This window comes from Protopterus annectens, chromosome 15.part0, assembly GCF_019279795.1.
Source record: "Protopterus annectens isolate FY-2018-M chromosome 15.part0, PAN1.0, whole genome shotgun sequence".
NCBI classification, from domain to species: domain Eukaryota; kingdom Metazoa; phylum Chordata; order Ceratodontiformes; family Protopteridae; genus Protopterus; species Protopterus annectens.
In genome coordinates, this window is record NC_056749.1 from 225,378,495 (window position 1) to 225,388,583 (window position 10,089).

Genomic DNA, 10,089 nt, shown 5'->3' on the forward strand with positions numbered 1-10,089 from the left:
ATCCGTTTATCAGTCACCTTCTCCAGAACTGTCATGCAATGTGATAGGAGTTTGATGCCTCTGTACTGCTCACATTTGTGGATGTCCTCTTTGTTCTTGTACACTGGCACGAGTATGCTTATTCTGCAGTCATCTGGGATATTCCTTTCTCTCCACACTGCTATTAGTACCCTCAGGAGCCATTTCTCCCTTGTCTCACCCAGCATAGTTGTCATATCGGCTGTGACCTCATCTGAGCCTGCTGCTTTCCCTGACTTCATCTTCCTTAGTGCTGTTATTTTTTCTAGGGTGGGCTCTTCTTCTCTCATCATAGGCTGTTTCTGGAGAAGTACAACTTCTGTGGTGATTTTTTTTATTCAGAAGCTGCTGGAAATAGTCCTTCCATCTGCCTTCGATGTCCTCTGGGCTGGTGGCATCCCTTACGAAGTGTGTCTCGACTATCTTAATTTTTCTGTCTTTCGCTTACAATCTGATGTAGTTTCTTTGTACCCCTTAATGAGTCACTTTCCAGAAGCTGGTACAATGTCTCCGATGCCCTATTCCAGAGGTATACCCCTCATTGGTAAGATCGGACAATAAATTAATCTCACTGTATATCCACATCTGGACCCCACCCGCAGCCCAGAAAACCACAGTGAAAAACTTCACAAAAGCAAACTTCACACTTCTCAAAACCAAGGTGGAATCCTTCAAGGCCCCCGGGCCAGTGGAAACTACGGCCCAAACTGCAGAATCCTTTATAAATGCATTCTATGGACACCTCCAGAAATGCATGGCTCATGCTATCCCAAACAAAACCAAGACCAAATCTTCCAAAGGCAGGCGTCCAGTCTGGTGGACCCCAGCCATAAATAAGCTGTACAACAGAAGGAGGAAGCTACTACATGATAGAGCAAAATCCCTAAAAGGGACGGCATCTCTGATCAGTACTAGCAAAAAACTACGATCCCTCATAAAATCCTCCAAGGCCAGCTTCGAGAGAAAAATTGCACAGGACTCTAAAGAAAATCACAAGGCTTTCTTTAGTTATGTTAGGAACCTGGGTGGCAACTCCCAGATATGCTCAGAGTTGATCCAAAATGACAAATACACTGAACCCACAGACATTACCAACATCCTGGCAGACGGATTCAGTGCAAACTCCCCCCCCCCCCCCAAAGAGCAAATAACTATCCCAGCAGAATGCAGCTTCCCTAACATCTCAGTTGCTCAGGTGAAAGCCGCCCTCTCCAAAGCAAAAAACACAGCATCAGTGGGACCTGACGGTGTCCCGGGTTGCATCCTACATGAACTCCAAGAAGAGCTAAACCCTCACGTAAAGCTGCTGTTCAATCTCAGCCTTACTACAGGATATGTACCCAAAGAATGGCGTACAGGACAGTGGTCCCACTCCACAAAGGTAGTGCCTCTACGGACCCTGGAAACTATCGCCCCATAAGCCTGGCTAGCCTGGTCTGCAAAGCTATGGAGAGGATCATCATGGAACTCATAAACAAAGACATTGGGGACCTACAGACACTGGATCCTACCCAATTCGGCTTTAAGGGCAGATCCTGCCTCTTGAACCTGGTCGACTTCTTTGAAATGGTCACCAAGGCCATTGATGAAGGGAAGGTAGTCCACACAGCCTACCTGGACCTCGCAAAAGCCTTCGACACAATACCCCACTCGGGCATCATAGATAAGCTCTCCAGCTTAAAATATAAGATGGGTTGCAAACTGGCTCAAAGACAGAACCCACAGGGTCAGAATTGCTGGAGCCATGTCAGACTCCAAACCAGTTACAAGTGGCATCCCACAAGGCTCAGTCCTGGGACCTCTCTTGTTCGGTATATATTTCTCTGAGGTACAGGCTAACAAGGGAGGACTGTGGCTGACTAAGTTCGCAGACGACTGCAAACTGGGCGCCATAATTGACTCTCCTGCTGACGCAAGCATCCTCCAAAAGGGTCTCGCAGAGATGGATAACTGGTGCCAGAGCCATGGCCTAAAGTTAAACGCCAAAACGTGTATAGTCATACCCTTTGGCAAAAGCAAAGTGCCCACAAATTACCACATAGGTGGTAATCCATTAAGTACGGAAGAAGTAATTGGGGACCTGGGGACCCAAGTTGATAGTAATCTCTCCTTTGACAACCACATTGCCAAAGTGGTTAGAAAGACCTTCTATATAGCCCACCTTATCATGAAAGGATTCACATCTAGATCAAGGGAGGTCATAGTGCCCCTTTATTCATCCCTCATCAGGCCCATAATAGAATACAATGCCCCATTTGGGATGTACCTTACCTGACACCTGCAGCAACTAGAAAGACCCCAAAAGTACCTCACAAAGAGGATCAAGGGACTCTAACAGGTGCCATATGCTGCTCGGTTAAAGAAACTTCAGCTCTACTCAGTAGCATACTGCATACTTATAGGCAATCTATGCCTGATGTATAAAGTTATGTCAAACCAGGACTTAATGGACATGCTCCACCTCAGAAAATCCAAATCCCTTAGAGCTACGCGCTTGAGGGACTTGAACCTCAGCACATAAATAAATAGGACATGCTGGAGGGACAGATTCATAACCCAGAGGCTTCCTTTGCTCTGGAATAGAATCCCATTCCATGTTAGGCAAAGCCGCTCACTGTCTCTTCAAGAGGAATCTTGACGAGTGGATGTGAGATCGTAGGTTTACCCTGGGGATTACTTCTGTGTCACTACTAGACAGAGGCACAGTAAACTAACCCAAAAAAAGTGCACAGTAAACTCGATTCAAAGGGTGGCAACAGCCAAACACACTCTGGCTAGGCTTGTAAATGCCCTAGGGCAGATAGCCTAGTATGAACCTATTCTTTGCTATTGCAACTTCTTTCTTAGCTGCTTTGTTAGCCAACCAGTAGTCCTTCCTAGCCTGGTCAGTCTTTTCTGTGTCTCACTTCTTCTTGCACTCCTTTTTTCTTTTGATGACTTCCTGGACTTCTTTTCTGTAGTCCTAACATGTGCTGTTTTTAGGCACTGCCATTCTTCAACTCCACCTATTTCCTCCTCTTCTTGGGGTGCTAGAGCCCCGAGTAATTCCTTGAACTGTTGTACTTTCTCTCCAGTCAACTTCCAGGTCTTCAGCCTAGTCTCTGTTGACCTTAGAGCCTTCTCTGACCACTGCTTGCAGCTGATTGTAGCAACTAGTGGTTTATGCTGTGGGCAGACTGTTTCACTGGGGATGAGTTTGCAATCACGGATTCTGACCCAGTGCCTTTTCTTTGCTAGGAGGAAGTTTACCCAAGTTGCATGTTGACTACTCTTGTATGTGACCTTGTGACTGTCTCTCGTTTTGAACCATGTGTTGGCTACTATCAAGCCATTTGCCAGACAGAAGTCTAGAATGGCTTCTCCTTTATTCCTGTTGCCCCACCCATGTGGACCCAGGCAGTCGTCCTGTCCTGTCTGTCCCGATATGTGCATTCAAGTCGCCCATTATCAACACCAATTCATGTTGTCTTGCTTTATATAGTAGGTCCAGCAACTGCTGTCTGAATACGCACTCTTCCTCACTATCACAGCCCTGCTGTGGGGCATAGGTGGAGATTATGAATACAGAATAAAAATGAGGCAAAATCTGAATATTCTGGGAAAGTTTGGACAGTTGAGAGGTATGATTGTAGGCAGCATGGTTTTGGAATTATTAATGTAACTGTGAACAAGCAATGTTTGATGTCTAGAGACATCAGTAGGATGTTACTGCAGAAACCTGCAGGCTTCACCTGCCTGTAATCAATTAAATAAAACAAAATTGTACACTGTTCTATTAATTGTATTGAAGTATTAAGGCTGTTAGGGTGATTGTTGCCCCCTTATTCTCTTCCCATAATTTCATACTTAATTTTTTCACTGAACTGCTTGCCATTGTACATTTTAAGTGTTGTATTTCCCTTGGCAAATAATGTTCAGAACTCTCAAGATTAACTGCTTGCACCTGCAGACTGCTTGTCTCCATGGAAGTGCACTCAGTAATGAGCCTTTGTAAATTTCACTTGGAAAAGAATGTACAGCTGCAGGACTCTACTGAATATTTGCCAGTGGAAAACAAGCTAATACATTTCCAGTTATAAGAAGCTTAGTGTTCTAATGGCTTTCATCATTTTATCTTCTTTTTAAATCCAATATGCTTACAAAAACACTTGTCTACAGATCAAGCCAAAGGTAGTTATCTGGGCATTCACCACTGTAAAATAAAGAAGAGAAAATATCCTAATTCTATGTGCAATATAATCAGTGGACCTTTGCTTCCCACCCTACCAGATGAGGATCACAGTATATGAAGATTAAACTTTCTTTTGTCCAGCCTTTTTTTCTCTGGTTATGTTGTAAAATATGTATTTCCTACAACTAAAAAAAAAATACTTCACTGTAACATCTTTAATGTATACAACAGTCCCCGAAGACTCCTTCCACATTTAAAATAACCCTTACTACACAAAACTGTTTTACTGTATGTAACATGCAGTTTATCTCCTAAAATGCTTTACAGATACTAAGAACAAAAATTGTTTTACTTAGTTTTCTCTGTTTTAGTGCCTTTTTAAACATTAATGATATAAAGTTGGGTATATGCTTTACAGTCCACCCACAAGTTTATAAGTCAACAGAAGTCCAGTATTTTTCATCCACTTTTTCTTGCAAATCCATATTTCACAAATGCAATAAGATGCTTTATAGTCTTCTGTTTATTCGTTGATTTCAGAGTTGCTGGTGTTACTGTTCATCTGCATCTCCAACACCAGACTCTGGCTGCAGTCCAAGGTTCTGCAGATTCTTCTAGTCAACTTCTGTGCTTTACCCTCTCTCGCAAGCATTTTCCTTTGCAACATTGGAAAGTTTTATTTGCAAAGTCTTTCTATGAACCTTACCATCAGAAGTGTGAGAAGCAAAGTCCCTTTCTGCTTGCTGACTCCATTTTTATTGGGTGAACTTTATTTCCTTCTTAGCCTGTTCCTCATTAAAAAAAATGACTTTATTATCTAGGAAAAAAAAAAACACTTTGAAGACAGCTGGATAAAATTGGGAGAAGACTTTACCTTTTTTTTCCAGGAAGGGACAAAAATTTGTCTGGATGAACAGCTACTAGACATTGTAAAACAGGTTGAATACTAACTTTTAAATGAAACCACAGTAACTACCAGAGACACATGATGTAAAAAAATATTTAATATCTAGCACCTTAGCAAGCCAGTCTTTACAAGAGTTGCACAAAAAATTTATAGACCCAGATTTAAATTTTCAGACGAATCACATTGTGTGGTTTATTCATAAGTTTATTTTTGTTTTTTTGCGTTTTCTCTACAAACTAACTTTTATTTTTTTTTTGGAACAGTTAGGGAGACTACATCTCAAGTAGGCCTGCTGCCACAGCAGGGGTCTTCATACAAGTGGTCTCTTCTCTAGAAAGGGAAAGGGGTATTACTGTAAACTGTTCCTCATCCTCAGGAAAGTGGAAGTATGGAAACCCATTTTAGTCCTTTCCAGGCTAAACAGGTTCTTACTAGTTAAGTTCAAAATGCTAACTCTACAAAAGCTTCTGCTAGCACCACAGGCATTTGTGGTCACCCTATTTATAAAAGATACTTATATTCACATTCCCATAGCAAGTTTCACCGGAAGCATCCTCATTTAAAGCAGGTGGCAAGCATGATCAATTCTCTGCTTTGCCCTTTGGCTCCAGTAATTGTCTTCTGCAGAACAAAGGGCATTGAGATTTACTCCTACCTGGACAATTGCCTGATCCAGGAGAGTTCTATAGAGGAGCGTTTCTCCTCCCTTCATCTGACCATGGAGATTTTCACCAACCTGGGGTTCACCCTAAACTTTAAGTCCAATCGCACCCCATCAGTAAAACCAGTGTTTCTAGAGGGTTTATTGGACACAGATCTTCAGAGGGTTTTCCTCCCATAGAAAAAAGTCACCTTTCTGACTTAGTATTTCTCATCTCTCCTTCATCTGTCTGTAATCCCTGCAAGGGAAGTCCTGAGAGTTTTGGATTACTTGGCTTAATGTATTATAATGATCCTTCTTGCCAGATTGCATATGAGGAAACCTAAGTCGTACCTCAAGAATGTATGGCACCAGCACATTCACTCAGCTGCAAAATTCTGCTCTTAAATTGCCTATAAAAGGTACTGAAGTACTGGATCTCAGCATCCAGACAAAAAGCAGGGGTCCCTTTCAAAAGTCTCTCTCTAAAGCAGACCCTGACCAAGGATACTTAAAACCAGGCTTGAGGTGAGCCCATGCAGATGGACTTATAAAGTAAAAGGAAAGTAGGACACATTTCATAAAAAGCCACATAAACCTCAAGAAAATAATAGTGCTGAAAGGCATACTGTGTTCCCTGATATAATGGAAACCAAAACAGACTACACCACATTGATGCAGTACATAAACAAGTAGAGATTAACTCACTTCTAACCTCTGTTTTGCTCGACAGTTACTGTGGGAGACTGCTCAGTCCATCAGCCTGTACCCAGTGCTTGCCAGGGAAAAAACATCTTTTATCCGACCACCTTAGCAGGTCAGAGGTAAACTCTCATGACTGGACTGTAAACAGTAGTGTATTTTGACTTGCCAGCAAAACATGGGGTGTGCCACTTTTTTTTTAATGGCTACAGATCCCAGGGACTGGAGGGGCGGATACCTTCTCCTTTCCATGAACAGGTCTGTTTCTTTATTTAGTTCCTCCTATTCCTGCCATCCCCAGAATGTTGCTGAAGAGCAGGGAGGAGGGCCAAGAGTGATGTTAATTTCTCCCTTTTGGCCAAGGCAACATTTGATTCCTTTGCTCAACAGCTTGATCAATAAAAAACATGGTTGCTTCCTCAAAAAGTGAACCTGCTGACTCAGAAATGGGGAAACTGTCATACACCCCAATCTAACCACCTTTAAGCGGTTGACATGATTAATATCTTAACTGCCCCTCAGTGAATTTTAGATAAGAATGTGCCATTTATCCTAAGGGAAGATAGAAAACTATGTACAAGAAAATCCGTTTCTGTCAGAATGGAAAAGGTTTTCTGTCTAGCATATGTGAAAATGTAGCATTCCCAGGTCTGCATAACTTCCCCAAGTACCAACCTATCTTACTGATTATTTAGTCTGGTTTATTGTACATGTTTCAGCAAATTTCTGTATGCCTTCCCTTGCAGCCACCACTTTTTTCCCCAACCTATTGCTAAACATTTTATAAAAGGTATTATTCACCTTCATCCACCCAGAAGAGCTCCCTCGACATCCTTAGACCTCGGCTTTGTTCTTCCTCCTTTTGAGCCTGTGGCAAAAGCTGAAATAAAATTTATGTAATGGAAAATGGCTTTTCTTGTTGCTACTACATTTATTAGGAGGGTTTCAGAACTGCAAGCCCTTATGCATTTTTCTGATCTTTCACCAAGACAGTATTACTGTCAGGATTAATCCCTCCTTCATGCCTAAGGTGGTCAGTGAAGTGTCTCTGAACCAGCCTATACATCTTCATGCCTGCTTTCCTCACCCAAGAATAGAGGGGAACATATCACTTATTCATTGGATGTTCATAGACAGCTCAGGTTCTGCCTTGACAGGGCTAAGACTTTTGGGAAAACCAAGTAGCTCTTTGTGGCTATCCATAAACAAACCACATTTTTAAATGAATTAATAGCTGCATCACATTTAGCTATCATCATGGAAACAAACCTCTGCTGATACTGGGACTCAATCTACCAGAGATAAAGCTGCTACTACTAATACATTCTTGTGAGAGTTCACACCAGATAAAAATTGGATGCTTCACTTGCTCCTCTGTTCATACCTTTCATAAACATTACAATATACCTTTTTTTTCTAGAAGTAGAGCTGGATTTGCCGCTCTGGTTCTGTAGGACATTTAGCCTCTGCCTGATTTCTTTCCATTCCTCCCACCTTTTATAGTTTGGGAATATTCCCATTTTATTAGTACCGCAACAGTGAAATACTATGAACATAGTATAGCTGTTTAGGTGCCATAAATGTAGGTGTACAAATATCTTCACTGTTGCAGTAGGTCTTCCCTCTCTCCTTCCCCTCTATGATCCTTTGTGATTGGGGATGGCATCTTTTTCCTATCCCTTTCTCCTTCCCACCTCTGTCCTATGGACTACTACTTGTGCATCAATGCATTGAGGATATTTTGGTGGTGTCTTGTGCTCCTGGCTTGGGGCTCAAGCTATGGGGTTCCTTTGGGGGCAAGAAAGACCTGAATGATTGTGCTGGCTGATGACCCTTATACCCAGATATCCTGACATGAGGATCAGAGTGTCATGCAGCCAAGGATGAGTGTTCAAAGTCACTGGTATTCAAGCCAGCCAAGGGCTACCATAGCAAAGATGAACTGTATTGTTAGTACTGCAACCATGAAGGCACACTTAATGTCTACATCTGTGCAAAGTAGGCACAACTGTTCTTAAGATTGCCGGGCCTTTCTTCTCGGTCACATACAGGGCCAGAACATTTGAAGTAACTAGTCCGCCTATCGTATGTCTTCGGGAAATGGGAGAAAAATAGGTGCCTAACATGGGGGTGATGCATAGATGCCACACAGCAGATACCCGAGTCAAGAATTGAACCCAAAAGCTGCCTACTGTGACATTCTACCCATTGCCCCCACTGTGTCTCCTACCATGGCTGTAAGAAGCACTGTGTTTTAGAATAATTTCTTAATTTGCAGTGAGTAGAATTTGCACATGTAGAAGGTTTTTGATTTAAATATTTCAACATATGTACATTTGATACTTTGGAACCTGTCGTATATAAATTTGACAGTGTATGCCTTTGGAAGCTGCCACATGGTCTTCTGTCCACACCATTACTAAACCATGACTTTCCCTGACACTGCTGTAAAGCACAAATCCTAATAAGTGTATTAATTTTCAAAAGGCACTGTACCAGAGGTAGTAAGATAAGAAGCAACTGTAAAGGCTATTGAGTGACACTGCAGCTGTAGCAGTGCAGTGATTTGAAGCCATGTGTCAAAGCTCTGTTTGTCTTCATATATCTGGCCTCTGATCAGAGTCGGTCTGGGAATAGTGCCTAGTACTAAAGAGATGTCAAAGGCACTGACAAAAAGATTCTCCACATAAGGAGAGTTTTGTTTTCAGAGTCAAGTCCGTATTCTGTCGAGAGAAACGTATTGTTAAATACGGCTATAACTACAAAACCTTCAGGAGTTGATCTGAAGGGATGTATCTTAGTTTTCACAATAAACGATAGTTAATCTGTAAACATTTTCATGAACACATTTTAGTGGTGTATGTATGCCATCTTATTTTATTTAGGCAGTTTGAATTATTTAAAATGATAGTATTCAAGGATAGCCTCAAACTAATATGGCTGACATGTATTTCATAACATTTTTCCTTGTTTAACAGTGTGTTAGGTTTCTGTTAAAGATATTCTTCTGCAGTGTGTACTCATATTTTCTGGGTCTGCAAGTTGCGGGCCGGCCCTTAAATGACTTCAAGCCTTTGGCAGCAGGAGGGTCTATAATATGTTTAGTCTGTTCACTTCAGATGTTCATTTGCCTGCTGGACTCTCTCCAACTAACAGCTACAAAGCATGTTATGTAGCCTAAGGGACAGACACATCTGGGAATTGTAAAATTTCCAAGTTTTATTGCATGAACTGAGCTGTGATGGGAAAAATGGATTTTGTCAGCAGTATGACCCAGTGATGGTAGGGTGAGCAATGAAAAAAGTAAGTCTTGTTACAGTAAAATTTCCACTCTTTTTTTTCCCTAAAAAGTAAGATAATTCTGTTTGCGTTGTCTGTTGCTCTCTTTTCATGTTAGTCAGAACATTTGGCTTTCTGTTCAGAGTATTTGAATCACGTCTTTAGGGCTCTTGAACATGGAAACAGAAGTGCAACTGTTTTCACATTCATGTCAGTGGTGAAGTCATGGGTTTCCTTTAGGCTGTGCACACATCAAATTTTGAACTCTGTCTGTCTTAACAGTTACTAGTGAATAGTTGTTTGTCAAGTGAGGGGAAAATTAAAATTGTCAGTTAATTTAATCAGAGTTTTGAGATGCAATTGCTTAGTCAG

The 10,089-nt window shown here is 41.6% G+C and overlaps 1 protein-coding gene across 3 annotated transcripts in view; it reads left to right on the plus strand.

Moving 5' to 3' along the window:
- LOC122790153 (ligand of Numb protein X 2-like) overlaps positions 1-10,089 on the plus strand; it is a 702,162-nt gene that overhangs the window by 174,844 nt on the left and 517,229 nt on the right. The window lies entirely within an intron of this gene.